The following is a 23463-nucleotide window of genomic DNA, read 5'->3' on the forward strand; positions in this document are numbered from 1 at the left end:
TGGGACAGCACGAGTTTCGGGTGTGAATAATGCATTGTTTAGTTTAAGGGTTGAAGTGGAGTATGATTTGAAATGGAATTAAACTATCACTTTCGTAAACGTGGGTTATGTAACATTTTCTCAAATGCATATATGGTTTTGCTGTAATAGCTCATAGTTTAATTAGTTTTTTTCATTCGAAAATCGTATTTCATTTTTCAGTGTTTTGACTTTTCTCATTCTATTATTTTTTCGATTGGTAGATAAAGACCACGTGATCCATTGCGACGTAGTCAATGATATTTTTTCTCTGGAATTTTATATTATCGTCTGCTTTTTGAGCAAATAAAAATAGTGTTTACTTTTATTGATCCTCTTAAAAAATTATTCGCGCACTTCAAATAAACTATAGGAGGCGCTGCAGTCTATGGCTAATGGCTGCTGAAATATGTAAAACAAACAAATCCGGTAATTTTTAGCTTGATTTTTATGAAACGCAGTAATCTGTTTTCGTGTTTATGGGGTTTCTCATTTATAACCTTTTGAATTGGATTTTTTAAGTCTTGTACTACATATCTAAGAATCGAATGTTTTACCTATTTGCCTAATGTCTCAAATCACCACAACGTGGCGCATTTAAGCTCTAAAACTGCGAATTACAGTGTTATTATTTCTTGCAGCTTGCAGACAATAAATCTCATATTATTAACCCTTTTTTTATTTAATTATTGTTTTATTTACTTATTTTTTTATATAATGTCAAAAGAGAGGAAGTAATAAGGTACAGCATCTTTTTGTGTCACATATATCTATTATAATTAAAAATGCTTCCTTCTACCTCACTCCCACAGATTCAAAGCCTAAAAGATTACTGAAGAGATTTGCAAAACGGACAAAGGACTAAACACATGTAAAGCAGAAATGCAAAACATACTTTTAAAGCAAAACACGAAAAAAAATGCAGTCTCTTGTTTTAAACAATGATTAGAAAGTGCAATGCACATTAATTGTTGGAAAAAAAATTAATTTTACAAAAACATTAACTAAATTCTCGTACTAATATTGCTTTTATTTAAACTTCGAAGTTGGTCATGTCCCGCAATGTACAATCTTAAGCCTAATAAAAATAATTCAAAACAATAAACACAACAGTAAAGCATACATAAAAAGCAATACAAAATTTAAAAACATGCAAAAAGATTGAAGGCTATAACGAAAAGCAAGAGGGGGAGGCGGGAGAGTTAACCACAGCAAAATATACACACAATTTATGAAAATGATCAAACTGAGGATCTACTCCATGAAATAAAGAAAAAAAATCAGGTCGATATGTTGGGAATCGAATTTCTCATAACTGCATTTCGAAAAGTAAACACCATCATCTGCTATTTAATCTTGTAAACATTCATTTTTTAGAAACTGAAATACAGTAAAGTCTCAAAATAATCACTAAAGAAATAAATAAATACCTTTATGCTAAAAGTAGAAGGAAATGAACCAAAGTATTTTTTGTTTACATCTAATTTATCATTTCTGTGAACCCAGTAAAACTTTTTCTATTTCTTTGAGAATTAATGTTACAAGAGAGAAGAACTATTTTTACATCGTAGTCTTGAAAGTGTTGATATTTTCATGCCCTAACAATGTCCTTTGAAGAATATGAGACATGACCATTTGATACAATTTAATTAAACATAAAACTTTTAATTACAATATAATAGATAATTTTATATACTAGGAGACCCCGCCCCCGGCTCGCTAAAGCTCACCAACCCCCGAAGATAGCTTCGCAGAATTAAATCGAAAGACTCAGATTAAAAACGCGCTAGGAGTTCCATTTGGAACAAAAAGCACCCCTTTCACGGATTTTTAAATTAACTTGTAATAACTTGCAGAGCTATAGGTGCTGATAGGCTCCTGAGCATTGCAAAACGGCAGTTTTGTGCGCCTGAAAAGTCGCTTTCACAAATTCATTGTCTCTATTAACATATTTTCATAGTTTGCTCTTTAGCTCCCGGGTTAAAATTGAGTTGAGCCTAGGACTTATCGCAAAAATAACCTTTATTTGTAATTAATTTAGAAAATTGAAAGTTTCTTTTTTTTTTTCGAACGACATAGAACGATAAAGGGTGTTAAAAAATCTTTCATCCTTTTAATAGGCAATTTACGTGAAAATTTGGCTTAAAATATTAATTACAAAAGAATTGACTCGAAACTTAAAATAAAAAAACCCAGGTGCCCACCCCCGGGGCTAGAAGTAATTTTGTACAACATTTCAAGGCTGTACGGGCCATGGGGTGTCCTGCACCCAGACCCGCCACAGATTCTTTCACAATTTCTTTGACGTTATTTTTTTTAATATATAGAGAAAATAAAAAAGTCAAGTTTAATGATTCAAAAAAAGGACCAATATACGGTTTTTTACAATTAAACGGAACCGCTGCTGCTCGAAAAAATACAAACTTTTCTTCCGTCAACATTCCGTTTCAACCACAAAGAGAGGCATCAACCCTCCCTTTCTTTCTTTGTCGTAAAATGACCGAAAGTGGATTTAAAAAAAAAATAGTATCGGGTAAAAATAGATTAAAAGTGGAATTTGGGTAAAAAATCTTTAATAAATCGGTGGGGCTTAACCTAGGGCCCGTGGGCATCATCCGATTTGTTTTGTTTTAGGGGGAAACCAATTAAGAAGGCAGGAATTTTAGCGTTTTTCGTAACTTTTTTCAACGGGGAAGGAATAACCAAAATTTGTTCAGAATTGAAGAATATTTTATTTACATTTTGAAGTACACTTTGTAATTTTTTCAAGTTATTTCTGCAAGAAATAGAAGATTTAGAAGCTGATGTCCATGAATGGTCGCCATTAGAGCTTAATGCTAATGTGCATTTCTGTGCATTAATGTGCATATTTCCTCAGAAAAGGAACCTAATTCTGGTTTAAAAAAAATAAAACATTTCATGCTTTTCAGGCGTTTGATCACAAAATTCACGTTTTTCTACCATTTTTGCCCATCTTTTATGCATCAAAAACATTTTTTAAATAATAATATCATCCCAGAATTAGGTTCATATAGAGTGTAAAAAAAAGAATATCAAAACAAAATTTCAGAACGATTGGCGTATAAAGTTTTGTGCTGGGATGCACACCAGTTGAAAAAAAAGTCGTTTCGAGAAAAACGCAATTGAAAAAAACTGCTGTGAACATTTTCGAATCTTCACAGTTTTTTAAGTGCTCATAGAATTAGAATTAAACGGAATTTCGAATTGAAATTTGGGCAACACATTCTTGAATAGTTCAACTAACATTCTATGACATAAAAAATATGAATTTTTTGATCCGTCTAAACTGGCTCCCCCCCACCCTTAAATGCTATAAATCGAAAAGCACCATTAATGACAATGTTACAAATATCAAGCCAAATATTCAGATATTGGTTTTTGAAAAGCAGATGCAATTAATAATCAAGTAATGATAACGCTTATCATCAGTTAGGCTTTCTGATGAAGATAAAGTCACGATCTAACGAATTTTTACTATGTCACATGAAAAAATGGGGGTACGACCATTAGGGTGGTTCAAAATTACATGTAAAAAAAGTTTCTCCCAGACAACAGGACACCCCTCAATATTTTTAGACTTGTGGACAGTAATATACTGGAAGAATTTTAGCTTCCTATTTCAACTGGAAGAAGTTGCTCAATCCCCTCCCCCGAACTTCAAACGTATGGGGAGGGGGATCAAAAAATACTTGAACGGAAAAAAAACAATGCTACATATTATAATATACACTAGTAATCTTTACTAATAGTAAAGCTGAAAGTCTCTTCGTCCGGATCTCTCTCTGTCTGTCAGGATCTTTGTCTGTCCGGATCTCTCTCTGTCTGTCAGGATCTTTGTCTGTCCGCATCTCTCTCTGTCTGTCAGGATCTCTGTCTGCCATTATCTCTGTGACGCGCATAGCGCCTAGACCGTTCGGCCGATTATCATGAAATTTGGCCCAAAGTTAGTTTGTATCATGGGGATGTGCACCTCGAGGCGATTTTTCGAATATTCGATGTGGTTCTTCTTCTATTCCAATTTTAAGAACAAAGTTATCATAAGATGGACGAGTAAATTACGAAATTATTATAACGTGGAACCGTAACATAGGTACAAGTAAATTGGCGAGAAAATTCACCACACATTATTTGTAAATATACAGCCGAACCAAAAGACCTTTTAATTTTTCTATTACGGGCAAAGCCGTGCGGGCACCACTAGTATGCATATAAATTGCAATAAAATTATTATTTGCAAAAAACAGGGAAATTAAATGCTTCTAAATTTGTGGCATTTTCTATGTTACGGATAATGTTAAATTAAGGGGTCATTGAGCACCCTCTTAAAATTTGAGGTTAAACTTTTTACAGCATAATACTATTAGTAAGTCTAAAAAAAATAGCGGGTGTCCTGGACTCCAGCTGAAAAAAAGTGTTTTTGAACCATCCTAATGGCCATATTGGTCGAAATGACCTCATTTTGCAAAACTACCGAACATTGACAACCACTTATATTAATAACATAAACACTTCGCGGCAGGCACCGTTTGCTTCTTCCTATGACATCCAGTTTGAGCACCTTAGAAGATTTTCCATATACAGCGAAACCTGTGTAAGTTCACCACTTGCGGTGCACTATTTTAGTGGTCAACTTAAACAGGTGGTCAACTTATAGAGGTTGAATTACATGGTATAGATCTAATTCTGTGCCTGAAAATAGCGGTGAACTTAGAGAGGTAGTCAACTTTACAGGTTTTACTGTATGATACAAAGGAACGGAGAGCCTGAATTCTGTACCTCAGAGCCAGAAGAACGTAAGACACATAATAGTGAGAGGAACAGGAGAGAGGAAAAAAGGTAGTCTGGTGCATGCAAAAGATGGGAAGCGCGCTCTTTAGCTATTTGATCAATTTCATTGTACTACCTACGTATCTAATTATCATTTAGGATGGGTTTTAAACGAACTCCTTAAATTATAGAGTTAGAAGGAAAAGGCAGAGTGAGGTACTGCGAGACAATCGTTGGGACAGGGTGAGACTGTCCCATTGTGCCTTATCTTGAATTCTGATTCGAAAGGGATGTTTTTAAATTTATTTTATGACATAAAATAGTTTTCAACTTGCTGTTTATTTGATTTACGGGCATTTTTATCTCATCAAAAAAGTGAATTAAACCACGTAAGGTTATTTATGGTTAAAACTTACTGAAAACAAAGCCTAACAATTGGAAAAACTGAGTTCATGTAATTTCCTTATCATTGAATAGTCCCCCCCTCCCCCCCCCCTCATGAGGTAAGCAAATATTTTGTTCCTAGAAATCTGCTCTAAATGCTAAAAAAATATGTTAAAATAAGTTGGAACATTAGCCAATATGAGAAATATGATGTGATGCTAGAAAACTCCTGGACAAGTGGGTTAGTTTAATTCTAGACGGAACTTCTTGTTCTAAAGCAAAATAGCGATCAATTTGTATATAGAATCATGACAAATTCTTCAAACAAAAAATAGTACACGGATAGAATATTCAAAATCGAAACTACTCGAAAAGATTGCTCATACGTAGGCAAAAAATAAGAATTTACACACAAAACTATTTGTAGATTCCAAAGAACTGTGGCGTGGAACTCTTTGATGGTTCTAGGTGGAAAAGTAATGGACGACCCATTGTTTCGGTTGGTGCTACTTTCGGGGAACTGTTATATTCTGTTTTGAATAAGTGACCACGTATAGTGAGAAAGGGTTAAGTGGAAATAATCAAAGAGGGCATTTGAATACAAGTCTGATTATTCTTACAGCAGAGAAAGACAAGTCAATCATCATACTTGGACAACTTTTGAGAGGTCGAAAATTGTTCTGCGCTTATTGCATGAGCAAATGCTGGTATGCTTAGAGGATATATTGCAGCTACAGGTTAATGAAACAGAGTAAGTATCCAGTTATTAATACAAAAATAGAGCAGTGGTTAGGGCCTATTCTACCGAAGGCCCCTACAGTGGAGGAGCCGACGCATCCGCCATTTTGGAGCAAACTTGATCCAGTGCTTCGCAGCGATAGTATTGCCGCTGATGTTTACATTTCTTTAGCATATGTTAAATTGAGTCACATGGAGGGTTGTTCGGCTTTAATTGTGCAAACAGCTACCCAAAAAGGATTTCAGTTCTCGAGATTTCCAGCAGATGTAAAAAAAAAAAAAAAAAAAAAGAAAGAAATGGATAATTCATAGACGACGAAGTGACTCGCAGCCAGAAAATGGAGCTCGCTTGTGTGAGGTTAATATCGATTTATTTCTCATGATTTTACTGTCATTACGTTATAAATGCTCTGCTAACATGTTGCAGTGTTCTACCGAATGTCTTTTATTCTGTATTTCCCTGTTGTGCGATAAGTACGCTTGCTCCCGCTTGCTCCAACATGGCGGATGTGACGGCCTCTCCAGTTATAGGGGTTCTAATTCTAGCAATACGCAAGGCTCGGTGGCAACCAGCGGCATCATATTTTGGTAGGCGGCAAAACAAACAAAAGAAACTTTTAATCCTCAAACAAGAAAACTCCTTAAAAGTGCAATGAAATGTGTGTGAAATTTGTATGGGTACAAACGAAGTGTAAGCTAAAGCTGGCATTTATTTTGCAACGCATGTGATTTTTTTTACTGGTACACTACTCAATTATGTAATATGGGGTGGGGGATCAGGTAATAGCGCGAACTCCTAGGTAATGTGGTGTTCGAGCATTAGGGTTTCTAATCCCGAGCCAATCTCAGTCCCGCGGGATTTCGGGATTGTAAGAAGCCAATCCCGCGGGATTGATTAAATTCTTCGAAAAATTTAACTTTTGTGCTTATAGGAAGGACTGCATTTGTTACATGAATCAGTCTTTATCTCAAATTCCGTACATCAGTTGTACAGTACTGTCACATCTCAATTAGTGACTATCGTTTGGTACGCAAAAGTGTACTTTAAAAAGGTTAATGCGTCTTAACAAAACATCGCTCGTATGAGATGGGAAAAGATTTTGGGTAAAAAATAATGGGCTTGAAAAAGGGGGATGTGGCTCTACTGCAGTCGGGTTTACTGAGATTAAATAATTGTGGACATTTAACAAAAGATCCCCGTAATCTCCACCATTTTCTAAAATAGAACTTTTCTTTTCTTATAGGAGGTCATATTAAGAGTTCAAATTTCGGACAAAGACGATATCTGTTTGATTTATGTATTCGACTGTCTAATTTACCTTGCCTTGTTGGTTATTACATCAGTGCGTTTGATTCGTTACAGCAGGGGTGAACGCTGACTTGATTGCAGTCTCAATAAAAGTTTTTGAATAATTTCGCTAATTTTACTTCTCACTTTAAAGAAACTATCAAAAACTTGAGTAGCTTAACGTACTGCACTGTCATGCGAATTTCTGTCACCTGTTTTCGTGTAGCGCCGAATATTGAAGATTGCGCAGCTAAGTCACCCAGCATACTTTTCAAGGGACCAAACACATTTGTATTATTAGCGTCACGGTGAAACAGACGTCGACAGGTTCTTCCTACAGATAAGAGCAAAAATGAAAAACATCAGGTTTTTTATTGCTTTCTTCTTCGGAAAAAAATATTGTTCACATTTAGTAAGTTAAAGATTTCGAGAGCATTCCTTAAGTTTACAGAAGTTTTCCAACATTGCATTCAGGCTACTCCAGCGGATTTTTCTCTCTGTAAAACACTTTCTCAATTTCTCCTTAAGTCCAACTTTCTGGGTTTCAATATTTAGTGATGGTTTTCAAAAAGGCTTATAATTTTTACGCGTTTTCGCAATTACTGAACGTATGAACACTGAACTCTTGAAGGCGAATACCAAATCATTCCCACAAAAATAAATATACTCTATTTTTATTGTTTTCTTGAATGGTAAATCTACCGTTCATCATATTCCGGGATCCCGCAAGGATCCCGGAATGCAGATAGACAGGAAGGAGATTAAAATTTCAGATGATACGTGTAAAAATATGCGTTTTATGGACGGCAAAAATTGTGAAACATTTGCACGCAAAATCTTAGCGGAATCGAAAATGCTGCGGGATTTTCCTCTCAATCCCGCGAGATTAATCCCGATAAATATCATGTGGGATACCGCGGTATTCGGGATCGGGATTACTGGATTGGAAACCCTATCGAGCACTCACCCATCCTACTAAAGCAGCGGCTCCCAACCGTTTTAGTTCTGCGGCCCACCATTTTTGTAGAAAACACTATTGCGGCCCACTAACTACTATTTATTACTTGCACAGCCAAAATTTACTTTGTAGGAGCTAGACGGGGGGGGGGGGGGGGGATCATCTGCTCATAACTGTCCTTAAGTATAAATGATAAACCGTACGTACTAGGATTGAAAATGTGTTAAAAGCAAGAGTTCTTTAGATGTTAATCCCCTTCTCTCCTCATTCTGCACCACTGATATAGATATGATGTACAAGAAGAATATTCAAAATAACTCTTGAGAAAGAAACTAACTTTTTCTGCATTCACTTAGCTGGCAGAACTGTAAGAAAACTCAAAAAGAAGTCATCAAAGTTAAAGCTCCATGGGATTTTTGATACTGTTTTTTCCTCTACAAGGGAGTTGATATCTGGATTGCAACTGGATAGGTTTAATCTCAAATAACTATCGCAACATTCAATGCATTTCTGTATTATTTTTTTAAAAACTGCAATTGAGTAGGTCTCTTGACGAAAAGCTCCTCAAGTGTCTAATTCAAAGGTTAGTCTTGCCAGTTCAACAAAGGAGAAGCATTTTTAAATTGAAGCTTGAAGCTAATACTAGTTTCTTCGGCAATTTTCTTCAATGGAGTTACCGATTCATTAGGTTTCATTTTTAATTATAAGGGACAGTCCCTAAGAAATATGAAAAATCTTAGTCCTTATTGGCAATGAGCCAGGGAGAGTTTCTGAGTGACGGTGTATGTAATAAGTGATTTTTCGCATAAAAAGGAAAGTAAGACCCCAAGAATTATCTTGGTTCAGATTCTGGACCAGTGTCCACGCCCACTTGTGGGCCGCGGCCCATGGGTTGGGAACCGCTGTAAAGGGTTAATGGGTGTGCTGGCTACCAAAAAAACGGAACTGTTTTCCTGTATAATTGTCACATTTTTAATACGTATTTGAACCAAACAAAATTTGTTACAACTTTTAACAAAATTCTTTCTTTGTGCTACAAAACGCCATGATGGTTTGATGTTATCATCGTCGGCTTGGTTATTAGCCTACTTTCTCGTAAAAGTAAAAGAAGAAAAAAGCATGAAAGAAGGCTTGATGCATCTTTAAAATACCGATAAAAACAAATAAGTCAAAAGTAAATGAAAGTAACTAAATAAATATCGGAGAAAAATAAAAACAGAAAGTAGGATTTTAAGATGGGGAAAATGTCTGTATGTCGGTCTGTCTGTCTCCTCCTAATAACTTTGGATTGAATAGTCCGATTCAAACACATTTCTTTTTTCTTCAAAAGATTTCGGCGCAGACATCCCATTCCCAGATTTCAATTTTTGATTTGCATAATTTTTCGTTCAATTTTCAACAGTTTAAAAAATGTAACATTGGGGCCTATGGGGAAGTTAAAGGCAATTATAGTACATCCCAAACTTTAAATGAAAGACAGATTTGGTACAAACAAACTATTTTCGAAAAAGCTCTTGATGACCCCCCCCCCCCCCATGAAAATAAAAGATCTTTTTTATTTGACCCACTGCAGCTGAACTATAAATGATTAAGTGTTTGCGAGAAACGGTACATTTGTTAAAGAGCATTTCTTTTGCTGTTATTAAAGATAACTCTAATTATTTACGCATGTATTTTGTTTATTACCCAGATTTTCGTTTATCCGGGTTGCCATGGGTCCCAGTTACTCCGGATAAACTAGTTTCTACTGTATCACGTTGAACGTCTGTGATGTAATTTTGTGAATAAATACATAAACTTTAAATCGTAGTCAAAAATTAAAATATTTACCTTCACTGAGAACTAAGTAATGGGTCGGCGTTCTTTCAGCACGAGGTTTTAACAGGAGAAGTCATAAAGATACAAAGAAGTACACATACAAAGAAGTTTAAACAAAATAATAGTTTTAATGTAATACACTCAGTAAAATTGTAATAATGAGGTTTGGTTCAGTATTTTCCAATCTGTAGGAAGCGCTTCACTAGGCGGCATAGAATTCATTATTCACGCCGGAAGAGCTACAGCCGTTACTTAACTTTCGAATAAAAAAAAAAGTCGATGTCGAAATATAAGAATAATACCATCAATATTGTGCTCGCGTTTGAGGCCCCATACTAAGAACAGCGACATCTTTTTGATCAGCTGGTTTGATGTCTCTATTAAGATTTCCAATCCCACGCCGAACTCAATCCCGCGAAATATCGGGATTGTAAAGAGCTAATCCCGCGGAATTGACTTAATTCTTCTAAAAGTTAAATTTTAACGTCAAATAGAAAAAGTTCTGCTTTTTAGGAAGGACTGCTTTTGTTACTTGAATTAGCTTTCTCTAATTCCGTACACCAGGTTGTAGAGCATTGCAATGTTACATCCCAATTAGCAACTATCGTTTGGTACGCAAAATTGCGCCCTGAAAATTTCCAATGCGTCTTAAGAAAGCTTTGCTCGCATGAAATTTTCTTTTTTGATTATTATTTAAAAGATTTACAAAATAACTCCTCATGCTGTAAACAGTATATCATGAGGCTTAAGATGTAAGTGATAAACAGCACTAAGGATTTTGTGAGAAAAAACAATAATGCGCTTCATGAAAACGCGTGCGGTAGCACCACTAGTGTTGGTTTTACTGAGGTTAAACAATAGTGGACATTTAGCAAAAGGTACACATAAACGTCATCACCTACTGAAATAGATTTTCCTTTTCTTATGAGGCTCATGTTTCGTTTTTTCTCAAGATCTGCAAATTTCGGACAAAACGATGTCTCTTTGATTTGGGTTTTGTTGCACCCAATTTGACTTGCATACACGTGTTGCTTCAATAACGTTGGTCTTCGTATCAGGGCATTTTATTCATTACAGCAGCGAGTGAACGCTGATTGGTTTCACCAAGTGGCAGTCTCGGTAAACGTTTTTGGATAACTTATCTAATTTTACCTCTCACTTAAAAGAAACATTCAAAAACTTGAGCAGCTTAACGTACTGCACTGCATGCGCGTCATCCTGTGTTTCTGTAGACTCTTTTAAAGACATGCCGAACATTGCATTAGCTCAGCTAATTCATCTAACATAATTTTCAAGGTACCAAACATATTTATAATTTAGCTTCATGGTGACAAAGACATCGGCAGGCACTTTCTAAAGGTTAGACAAAGCACATAATTAACGTTAGGTTTTTCAAGAATATCGTGCACTTTTAGTAAGTCAAGGTTTTGAGGGTAGTCTTTAAGCTTACAGAAACGTTCTAAGATTGATTCAGGCTATTCCACCGGTTTTGCAATCTGCGATACACAAACTCAATTTCCTGGGTTTCAAAATTTAGTGATGGTTTTCGAAAACGTTCATTATTTTTATGCCGTTCTCAATTGCTGAATGACTGAAATTGAAAACTGAAACCTGGAATGAGAATACCAATTTATGCTCAGAAAAATATACTCTATTTATATCGCGCACACAAATGGTAAATCTACCATTCATAATATATGAGACACAAAGTTTTTCTTGCTCTTGTTGGAGATATTCGAGGAAGGTGATTAAACTTCAGATGAAGCTTGTGAAAATATTCGTTTTAGGAGCGGCAAAAGTTAGAAATTTTAGCATGGAAAATCTTTGCGAGATTAGAAATCTTGCGGGATTTCGTTCTTAATCCCGCGGGACTAATCTAGGTAAATATCATGCGGGATTCGGGATTGGAAACCCTAGTCTTTATAATTTCAGTTTTTAAGTTTAAGAACTCTTTTGCTTTTTTTTTTAATTGGCTTTTGCTTCCCTCTTTCCCTTCGTAACATTTAGAAAATATTTTCCTGCTTTTTTCTTAAGACTTGGATGCATTTTTATTTTTATATTATATGATTTTACTTTTGTTACAACTTCCATTTTATTTTAAATTGATACTTAATATATACATTTTGAAAAATTGAAGTTCTGTTTATTACTTTAATGTAGGCATGACAACAGCCAACATGCACAAAGGAAACAGACATGACCTCAAGTCGGCATAAACGGATACGTACACAGAAAAAGAATCATTAATATTTGTTCGAACCATTCATAATTATTCTTTACGTAAAGGAAATTAGACATAATAAATTGCTGAAGTGAATCACAATTAGAATTGTAAAAGCCACGAAGACGAATGATTTTGGTTCGATGAAGAAACCGGAAGATTGCAAATCACGTGATTGCCTTTTGAGAACTCATTTATTAATGATTTATAAAGTAGTTCAGGTTCGACTACTTGCTTATCGACAGTTCTGAATCATGTGTCTTCAAATCCAGAGAGAAGGGTTGGAGAAATTGCCGATTGGCAATTTACCTCACCGAGACATTGAATTGGGCAACATTACTCAATCTTGTTTTCCTAACCATAGGGTCTGGTTTTCATGAGAAATTATGAGAGCTCTGCACTTGTACATGAATTTTTATGTACCAAAGAATTCAGACTACGACAGGAAAATAAACTTTTGCAGACTATAGGGATCCGGGTTCTCGCATTTCTTCCACTTCCAATGGGTGACAACGTAGAAATGGATGGTAAGTAAAATGCGCTTCTTTAATAATGAGGCTGAATTTTTCTAACAATTTTTTTTTTTTTTTTTCAGCAACAAATTCAAATTGTTTGCGAAAAGAAGGAAAAATGCTTTATTAATGAAGTTTTTTAAAAGTTTATAACAAGTATCAAGACGTTTTTTGAATGCTTGAATATGCAATAGTCAGAGCAATCTGATTTTTTTTTAAATTGAGAATAAGTACAGAACCGGACTAAATTACAATGAACAAAACATTTCGTTTGAAAAAATTAACGGAACTATTTGAAAGATTCGGAGTTGTTGCTTTAGCAACATGCCAATGCAGGGTGTTTAAAAAAGGACTTTGCAACTTGGAAATGACATAAATGCGTGTGAGATGCAGGACATGTCTGATGATATGTGAGATGCAGGACATGTATGATGATATGTGAGATGCAGAAATGTAAAACAAACGATGTTGTAGACATACAGATCTAGAATTTGCTGTACACCAGCTTTCAAAGATAGTCCTAAGATTGGCTATCAGGGGAACTACATTGGCAAATGTCTTTTAAATAGTGTATGAAAGTGTGCTTAGTGAACGTAAGTCAACTCTCACTACAATGATTTCGACATGGTCTTCCTTTAAAAGCAGTAGCATGATGCTAAAGAATGGTAAAGTTCAAAGGCAGTCGTTGTGAGGTATGTCTATGTGTATCCGTTTCAGTGAGTACTTCGAACTGAAGTAACTGTAAGTGACTTCGAACTAGTTATTCTTCGGTTGAATCACATTATTCCTGTGAAAAGCGGCCGCGTTGAATCAGTTGTGATGTAATTTGACCTCTGTTCACTTTTACTCACTATTTAAAAGACATTTGTGACTGCAGCTCTTTCTGTTGTTCAATCTCACAACTATCTTTGAAAACCGGTGCATAAAAAATTCAATACCTCTTTGTCGAACATAATATTTGTTTCACCTTTCTGTCTTTTTCACTATTTCGCTGTTGTATTATTTCAAAATTAGGGTTGAGGAGTCATTTCTGAAACACGTCGTACATGGATATGTTTCAATTTTAAACATCAATGTTAGTTCGTCGATAGCGAATCAACGGCACAAATTTTGAGCTGTTTAAAAAGCACAGCAATATCTACACATAAGAGGAAAAAAACAGCGATGTGCATTGCAAAGTTTAAAAACATCGAATATTTTCCATAAGTAAAGAAACAAGACCGTCATTTAAGGAACTCATGAGGGGCATCCCTCCAGCTCTCAGAAACTTATGAATTTACATTTAGGTGGGTGAAGTTTTGGTAGTTTTCTGATGAAATTTGCATCTTACCCTCCCCTCCCCCCCCCCCTCCCAGGGAAAATTTTGAAATGATGGGCCTGTAAGGAAATGTGAATGTTTCGAGACGTTGCAGTGGTGGCTTAAATAAACAAGGCGATGTTGTACTTGCACGCAGCCTAATTCTCATTGAGCTTTCTGATGTTGATATTGTGTTGTTGATGAATGTTTCGGGGAGTTGCAGTGGTTGCTTTATAAAAACAAGGCGAAGTTGTTGTGGCACGCAGCCTAACTCTCGTTGAGCTTCCTGATGTTGTGTTGTTGAATGTTTCGGGGAGTTGCAGTGGTTGCTTTATTAAACAAGGCGAAGTTGTTGTGGCACGCAGCCTAACTCTCGTTGAGCTTCTTGATGTTGTGTTGTTGTTGATGATGAATGTTTCGGGGAGTTGCAGTGTTGTTGTTTTTGTCGTGTGCCAGCCAGGCTGACAATTTGGGGTGCGCTGCTTCACTTTTTCAACTGTACCGTAATTTGGTGCGAAGTCCGACTTCTACAGTACACACATGCCACAAGAACCCGTTTATAGGGTAGGCAACCATTTACAGCATAACAACCCATTCACACAAAGAAAGGACGACAGGAAAGAGAAAATAGGTCCATGCCCGAGCCGGGATTCGAACCCGGACTTTCCTGTCGTAGTCAGTTTTCTCTGACCATTAGACAAGGCAAGCAGCGAGAGTTGCAGTGGTTGCTTTATTTAGCAAGGCGAAGTTGTTGTGGCACGCAGCCTAACTCTCGTCGAGTTTCCTGGTGTTGATGTTATGTTGTTGATGATGCTGAATGTTTTGGGTCGATGCAGTGATTGCTTAAATAAACAAGGCGAGGTTGTTGTGGCACGTAGCCCAACTCTCGTTGAGCTTCTTGATAAGAATTTTCCTGCTTCATTCTCATCCGATACGTAAATACGGACAACTACCGTTATAAGTCCTCCCAGAAGGCAATTTTACCCATAAGAAACTTCGTACTAAATTAAACTTCAACTGTCGCAGCATGAATCGGTAATGATCTTAAGCCATTGAACATAAAAGCATGGCAAAGACTTACGTTTTATTTTGTCTATTGAGTAAACGAATTCACTACAAACGAATCTGTGATAGTGGAGCTCAATTACACTCCCCATTCAAAACGAAATTTTTCTCGATCGAAGTTTTCCAAGCACATGCCTTTGTTTATTTGATCTGTGGGATGCGTTAGCTCTGTATAATATTGTTTCTAAATAAAAATGGCTACCAGAAGAAGCATTGGCAAGTCATGTTCAACGGAGAAACGGGGTGTGTTTTCGCAAATGGCGCAGATTAAAAACGGGGATAAAAATGTTAAAAAAAAATTCACCACCCGCCGTCTCATTTCTGCACAGTGGGCCACTTCTGAAACTCGGCAGTATTGGAAAAGGGTTGTCCGTTACCATGGCAACGACAAAACGTGAAGGGGGAAAAGTCAGAGATGGTCGATAGGTGGCGCTCCCACTAACAGAGGAAAAGAGTAAATTCTTTCCCTCCCTTCCTGATCTTTTAGCTGCAGTGATTAACATAAAGCTTCCGAAAGAATAAATGCTACCTTTTTTTTCTCTCTCTCTTTAAACTCTTTTTAACTCCGAAATTTTCGTTCAATTTGTTCAGCCTCATTTCAGTAGACAGCAGCTTCAGTTTCCTGCTAAATTCTACATCTATCAATCGATATCAACTCAACTCAATTTAGGGGAAAAAAGCAACACACATACACACGTAAAAATGCTATAGCACTCGAAACGGTCCAGAATTGATCATTATTTGTTCAGGTTTTTTTCTTTAAAAATGTTTCATTTTATTTGTCTAAATACTGTTTTTTTTTAGTCGGTAAAACTAGTGGAACACAATAGCTTAAACCAAAACATCTTGAAGATTTCTTAAATAGGACCTCAAAAGAAAGGAATCTATTTTCATCATTTTGTTTATTGTAAATTAGTTAAACAGTTTAAAAACTTACTTCTTCGTTGAAGGTTTAGGAAACAAACAAAGGGGAATTTTCTACTCATGAATGTTATCGTACAATTCGTGATTTCAGGATGCACTTTATAGCTCAAATAAAATGCATACTGATTATCAACCCGCCATCAGGTGGCGAGCGGCTATCTTTGTATGAGGACACAGAATATTGTACTGATGTTTCTAATAGTAGAAGTAAAGATTTGGCAAGATTTTTTTTTACTTTTCTTTCGGGGAAGATTCCTTCGCTTCTTTTTCTCCAAAATGTCTGCTAGCTACTTTACGCTAACATTTACTAAAATGCCATAATTACACCATCCTGATTCAATATCCCCGAAAATATCCATTCATTTTGCAACTGGAAGGAATCAAAGCAGAGAGGACAAACGAGTACACGTAAGTGTTTGTAAAGAATCTTTTTATTACTTGAAAAAAAAAAAAATAGGAGTATAAACATTTTTATCTGGTTAAGGTTAGATGATTACTCAGAAAGGTCATAAGAAGAACGCAGAATGTAAGATTATTGTTTTACTCGGAGAACAACAATTTAAAATAACACTTGCATACACGTGCAAAGTTACACAGTAATCCTTCGCAATGATGACTCTTGTCACTTAGAAACTAACTTTTCAATGAAATTGTTCCATTCAGCGCAATTTCAGTTTCTGATTGACTTCGCTATCGTTTTTGAATCGTGGTTAATTTCAAATCAGATTGGTAAACCCCAGTGGTGCCAAACCTTGCGCCAGTGGGTCAAACCTGGTCATTGAAGTTGACATGTATGCCATATGGCCCGTTGTTTTGTTTAATGCTACAAATCGAAAAGCACGATCAGTGACAGTGTCACAAAGTAGGAGTCAAATATTCAGAAATTGGTTTCTAGAAAACAGATGCATTTAATAAAATAAGCATTAAGTAATGTTAACAACGATTAATGGTTTGTAATTTTATTTCCTTTTTTCCCATTTTTCCATGTTATTAAGAAAATTTTTAAATAGTTGTAATTTTATCTGTGTTTTGGCCAGCGAGAACCTTTTCATTATGAGGTGCGGATCTTGCGCACAAAAAGGTTCAGCATCCCGGCAAATCGAATGCGGTTTCTTTCAAGACATTGGTCGAAAATGAAAGGGAAATAAGTTCGACCGGTACTGGAATACTCCTGATTGTTTCTTACTAATTATACAACAAAAATAACATTAATAATGTAGTATTTGAACATGTTCGAACTATAGTAGACTCTCGTTTTACGCGGGTATATTTTACGCGGTTCCGATTATATGCGGTTTAACATTTGACACCTTTATTTTATTTTACGCCGATGAGTTTCCGTTTTACGCGGATGCGGCAATGCAAACAGATGAAATTTTTCCGTCTTTCAAAATTCAAAGATTGCAGATTACGCGTAATCAACGCATTTTGGCGTGCTAGTAATCGAGCTTGGGTCACTGAAGACAATTTATACGATTGGTTCCAGAGCTCTTTCCAGAAGTTAAGTTATTAACCTCACACAGTTCAGAACTTACTGGAAGAAGAGCGTTTAGGAGTGACAAGGGAGGCGAAAATCAACGAGGATACCGATGTCGGTGACGCACAACCAAGAACGTCCACATTGAAAATTTTGAGCCATTCCTAGACAATAGAAATGATCTTTCTGATTTGTTAGTGAAGGAAGATTCTATCATAGAAATGACGCAAGTGATCATGAATGCGTTAATGCTTTGCAAAGAATTACAGAGAAAAATTCCTAATGCCTCTATCATAGCCAGCTCCTCTTTATCAACAGAACACGAAATTAATTTATGTTTTCTTGCGCATATTGTGCATAAAAGTCGATATAAGCACAAATTAAGCTTATTATACAATTAGTCAGCACTAGAATGAAGTATTTTGTTATCTACGGAACCAAACCTCTATTTCAACACGAGTACACTGTTATAACCAGAGGCTCCAGACGAGTGAATATATTCCCCCTAAGGTGAAAGCATGGTGACCAAGGGTGCCATACTGGCCAGGAAGTAAAGCAGAGGTGCGAAAGTAGCAGACAGTCGTAGGCAGGGGTGCCAAAACAGCAAGCAATCGCTAAATGACTTGCTGGCGCATGCGCTTCCGGCATACATTCACCATTCAACCACTTCAATATGGCGGACGAATGATAGATTGCACAACGCGTAGCTTCTACGTCTTTCACATTGAATGAAGTACACTATTGGATTAAATCTCAACTTTTGTAGGAAAATTCTTTAAAATAACAAGTAAGTACAGCTTTTGATCACTTTGTTGCTTTTAGGGCTTTCAAACATAGTTAAAAGTACGTTTAATGCTTTTCAGTTACCGTTAGTCCGTTACGATACCGTAGTACCGTTAGTTGTTTATTTTCAGGTTACCGTTACTGTCGTGAAAATTCCATCATTCACACAAAACACTACTAAATGTATCTATCATTATTTTCTTGAGTATTCGATAAGCAACATTTAATCACCGAAATAGTAACCGCAATGATATTTTCAATAATCAACAAGTGAGAACCTAAATAAAAATGATTCTTGTGCTTCGTGTAGCGAACGCAAAAAATAAAAAAGAAATCTCTCTCCGTCTATCCTTCTCTTTTGCTTTTTCGTTCAAGTGTTTGAATCATTTCCTGTTAGCGGTTATTCGATAGTGTTAGGAATTTCTTTAAATTTTTAACTGTCGAAAAATTTTATGCGCATTTTATTTTATTGTTATTTTGATTGAAATTTTGAACGTTTGAGAAACGATTTTGTTTTTCCGTAACTTTAATATCCCAGAATATTTTTGGCTGTTCATGTAAATAATTCATAAGTACATCCACACTTTACTTTCGGTGCGGTAATTTCTCACAAATGATCATTAACTTAACTATGATTATTCAAATAATTACTCGTCTTTAACTTTAAATATATTTGTGACAACTCTTTGATACCAAATAAAGTCTGTAGATATTTATTGTTTTATTCATTTTTAATATTACTTTGTAAAAAAAAAAAAACTCATCAGTACGCAGAATTTTTTCACAAGTTTTTTTACCGCCCCGAGAGTTATTATAATTATTATTATTTATTTTATTTATTTTTAAGAAAAGGATAAAAATTTCACAGGTCCGCAATGTTTTTCATTTGTTTTTACCATAGACTAATAATAAGAGTAGACCGAGCTTTCTCATTCTTGCTGATGAAGAAAATTGGTTCATAGATGTATCATGTGACTAGTGGAAGGGCTTGGCGAAGACTTTGGCAGCATGGTTGCTAGATGGCAGCATTATGTATAGTTTGGCACTCGACATGTATTTTAAGACAATGTGTTTTCATAAAAAAAAACTTCCAGGTGCAGAGATTGAACTGTTTTTCTTTTAGTTATGCATTATTTTGACATTAGTAATAGTTTTTGATCAGTTTTCGGTAACTTTTATTTCATTTGGAGCTGTCAGCGTTGGCGTGAACGAAATGGCGTAAACGTTTTGCGTTAACGCAAAAATGTACTAATCGGTATCTTAAATTGAAACTGTAGGTAAAAATCTTACCGTTTGCTGATTCCTCTTGGTCGCTTGCATCATTTATTGCTTAGAGAGCTATTGAAATTGACTAAAGAAAATGTACAATACTATCTAAACGAAAAACTCACTATATTAACAAAATATTTACAACTTAGAATAACAAATTTACAAATCGGACTCCATAAAATATCATTCTTCCGTGTTCCATCAATTCTATTTATTTTATTTCGCTCTGGCGTTGATCGTCTGCTACGATTAACGCCCGCTGTTGCTAGGATATCCACCAGTCACATGGTTTGGTTTATGAGCAGCAAAAGGGTTGCCATAGCTCGGTCTACTCTTATTATTAGTCTATGGTTTTTACCGACCCGTGGGTCAAAAGAGGTTGAGAAACACTGATGTAGAGAACGATCAGATGAATTAAAGCAACGAGCACTTCTTAACTATGTTGAAAACTCTGAAATATGGTCAAATGCTGTAATTACAAGTTTTAATCATTTCCAGTACTGAATTCATGCAATGTGAAAAGTGTGCAAAACGTAGACTATCATGAATCAAAACAAAACTATTAAAAAAAGAAAAATACACAACTGTATTCAAAAACACACACAATACGGGGGAGGGGGGGAGGATCTACAGTAAGGGTGCCATTTCTCTCTCCGAAGGTTCATTCCTTTCACCCCGGCTGCCTATTTTTACTTTCTTCTATATCTAATATATAGAAGAAAGTATTGGATTCGTGCAAATTTTCGAATTTCGAATTTTGACGGATTCGAACGTTTTGAGGTGTGCTGAGTCCATTTCGACCATTTTTGGAAAATGTCTGTCTGTCTGTGTGTGTGTATGTGTGTATGTGTGTGTGTGTGTATGTGTGTCACGTCTGTGTGTGACAAGTTTTTTGTGGCCGCTCTACAACAAAAACTACCGCATGAAATCGAACGAAATTTAGTACACATATGTACCCCTATGTGAACTTGTGCCCATTAGTTTTTGGCGCGAATTCCTCCAAGGGGGGTGGAGCAATGGGACGTTTTTCGAGTTACGCGTGCTTGCTATTCCTCAGGAAGTAACTGGCGGAATCAAACAAAATTTGGTCCATATGTTGGTATTAACAGGAACAGGCGCTGATTCAATTTTGGTGTCAATAACTCAAACGGGGGTTGAGCTATAGAACGTTTTTTGTCGTCAATTGTGACTGCTGTATCTCAAGAAATAATGAACGGAATGAAAGAAAAATTTATCCGCAAGTAGCCCTTAGTGGGTATAAGAACTGATTTTATTTTTGTGTCAACAGCTAAAAAGGGGGTAGCGCAATCACCCGTTCTTTTTTTCCATTTTGAGTGCCCTATCTCAAGAAGTAATGCTACGTTCTGGTTGAAATTTGGAATATATGTGAATCCATATGTAAACAGGCTTTGGTTCAATTTTGACGCCTATCGCTCCAAGAGGTGTTGATTTTTTTTTTCTTTTTTGCGAATAAAAAAATTTTTATTAATGCAACAATAAGAAAGATAAATCGTAATAGATTGTCGTCTGCGTATTTCTCGTGATTTTAATTGTATGGAAATGATCGGAAATATTATCTCAATGATTTAAAATTTTTAACTGTTGCCATCTCATGTTTGTTAACAAATAAAATATTTGTAATTAATTCAAGCAAGGCTTTTAAAATAACTTTCAATTTTCGCTCTTTGCTTTGCTTTTGTAATAATTCAGACATTGGGATGGTCGCCAAGTTTTTGCATGCGTAATTTTGTTTTTGTTGGGAATATTGCTTCCTCGTCAAGCATGGGGAGGGATCAGAAAAAGGAAAAATATAGAAGAAAGTTTCGTGATGGCCACAACATACTAGTTAAAAGGTGTCTGTTTTTCACCCTAGTTAGAGGTACAATTTCGGCTCCTTATTAGGTGCCGCTGGTGAACAAGCGTTTCACCCCTGAAAGGTGCCGAATGCAACCTGTAGTTTTAACAGTGTATTAGATCTCAATTTACGCGTCATTTCCGTGGAACGTAAGCCCCGCGTAAAACGAGGGCCTACTGTATTAGTTAAAAACAAATACCAGTCCTACAGAAATCAACCTTTTGACGGGGGGGGGGAATCTTACATGAATATTCCCAACGTCAATCAAGAGATCATTAATGTTTGTTAAAGAAATCTAACCGATAACGATTGCGTGTAGACACTTCAGAAAACAAAACGGGCAGACCAATTTTTTTACGGAAAGACACTATTTCGATCATTTTCACGAAAATAGTAAAAGTCACGTCCGACAGTTTTCATTTCTTTTTAAACTCAATTTTAATAATCACCACCAGTTAATCTATTATTATTGTTATTATTAGTCTTAAAAAAAAACTACATGGTTAAAAAAAAAACACTTAGTTTAAACCACGGTTTAAACCAACGTTTAAAAAACCACGGTTTAAACAAACAACCCTGCAATCACGTTTTTTGCATGAGTAATTTAAGAAGAGCTAAAACATTTTTGTTTTGAAACAAGAAGGAGAATACTAGATCTCCTAGTTTCAAATCATTGAGAATTAACATATAATTTTAAATCGTGCTGAAATTTAACAATATAGAGCATTAGTTAAATTATTAAATTATATGTTTGCATACAAATAATTGCAGCTGTACAACTTGAAAATAAAAATGCCTCATAAAAATTGTTTTTTTTTTTTTTAATGTATTATTATTTATATTCTAATACTTTCTACAATTCATAATGTCCATTCTGTTACAGCCATTTCAAAAACTAACAATTACATTGAATCTGCTAATATTTTTAAGCAGTCTAAGAAGTATAACTTTTGAGCCCAGAGTTAGCCACTTAGAATTTTACAATCAACAAAAAAGGTGAGTTTTATTCCTTTTTTTTCTGATGATTAATTTGCATTGTTGAATGTGCGCTGTGTTACTTCTTTTGTATTACTGATTAAAAAGAAAAGTTTTTTTCCTCGAAATTTCAGACAACTTATGTTTTAAAGTCATCATTTCATTTATGCTTCTTTTGTACTTATAACTTTTTTTCGCAACTTTTCTTTCTCATTTGTCTACTCTGTTATACGAAATAGTCAAAATGTTTAAAATCCCGTCATAAACTATTTATGTACAAAATATTGATGATTTGTCATACATAAGTGAATGGAGAATCAACATGAATATATATGTACATGATTATTTGGTGGAGATTAATAACATTTATAAACCGCATTCAAAAGCGTCGGAAACGATTAGTGATGTTTTCGTGAGAATATTCCCCATTTCTATTTATCGCTTTTTCGAAAGTAATCATGCAGAATCTGATTTTTGATCACTCGTGAAACAAATGCAGCATAAGAACTGTGTTAAATTTGTTTTAAAAATCATAAAATATAAATTGCTACAAGAAAAATTTACAATGATTTTTTTTTTTTTTTTTGCAATTGTACCAATTGCAGTCTCAACTGAAATTTGCTGAGTAAGCAAAAAATTCATATGTACAGTATAACTTCGATTTAACGATACCCGATTTAACAATTTCTTCAATTTTATCATACATTTCACTGGTCCGGATCTGATTGCATTGAATGTTAACGCTCCTTGATTTAACGATATCCTTGATTTAACGATTATACTTTTTCCAGTCCATTGACAATCGTTAAATCGAGGTTATACTGTAATTTCAAAACTTTTCAATGTTATTAGTCTATTTAAATAAATGTTCTTATGTTTTCTTACATCTTGTATTGAATGCTATAGTGCATTAAATACCTTTACAAGTTAACAAAAGTTTGAAATTCAAATGATGTAGCCATTAGTGATTATTCAGTATTGTTTAATGTCTTTTATAACATTACAAGTTTTCCCACTGCATTTAAAAACATCGATTTGTCTAGTATTTGTACCTTTGGAGTCACTACTGTACACTCTGACAGCACAGTATTAT

This window comes from Uloborus diversus, chromosome 5 (genome assembly GCF_026930045.1).
Source record: "Uloborus diversus isolate 005 chromosome 5, Udiv.v.3.1, whole genome shotgun sequence".
In the NCBI taxonomy this organism is placed as follows: domain Eukaryota; kingdom Metazoa; phylum Arthropoda; class Arachnida; order Araneae; family Uloboridae; genus Uloborus; species Uloborus diversus.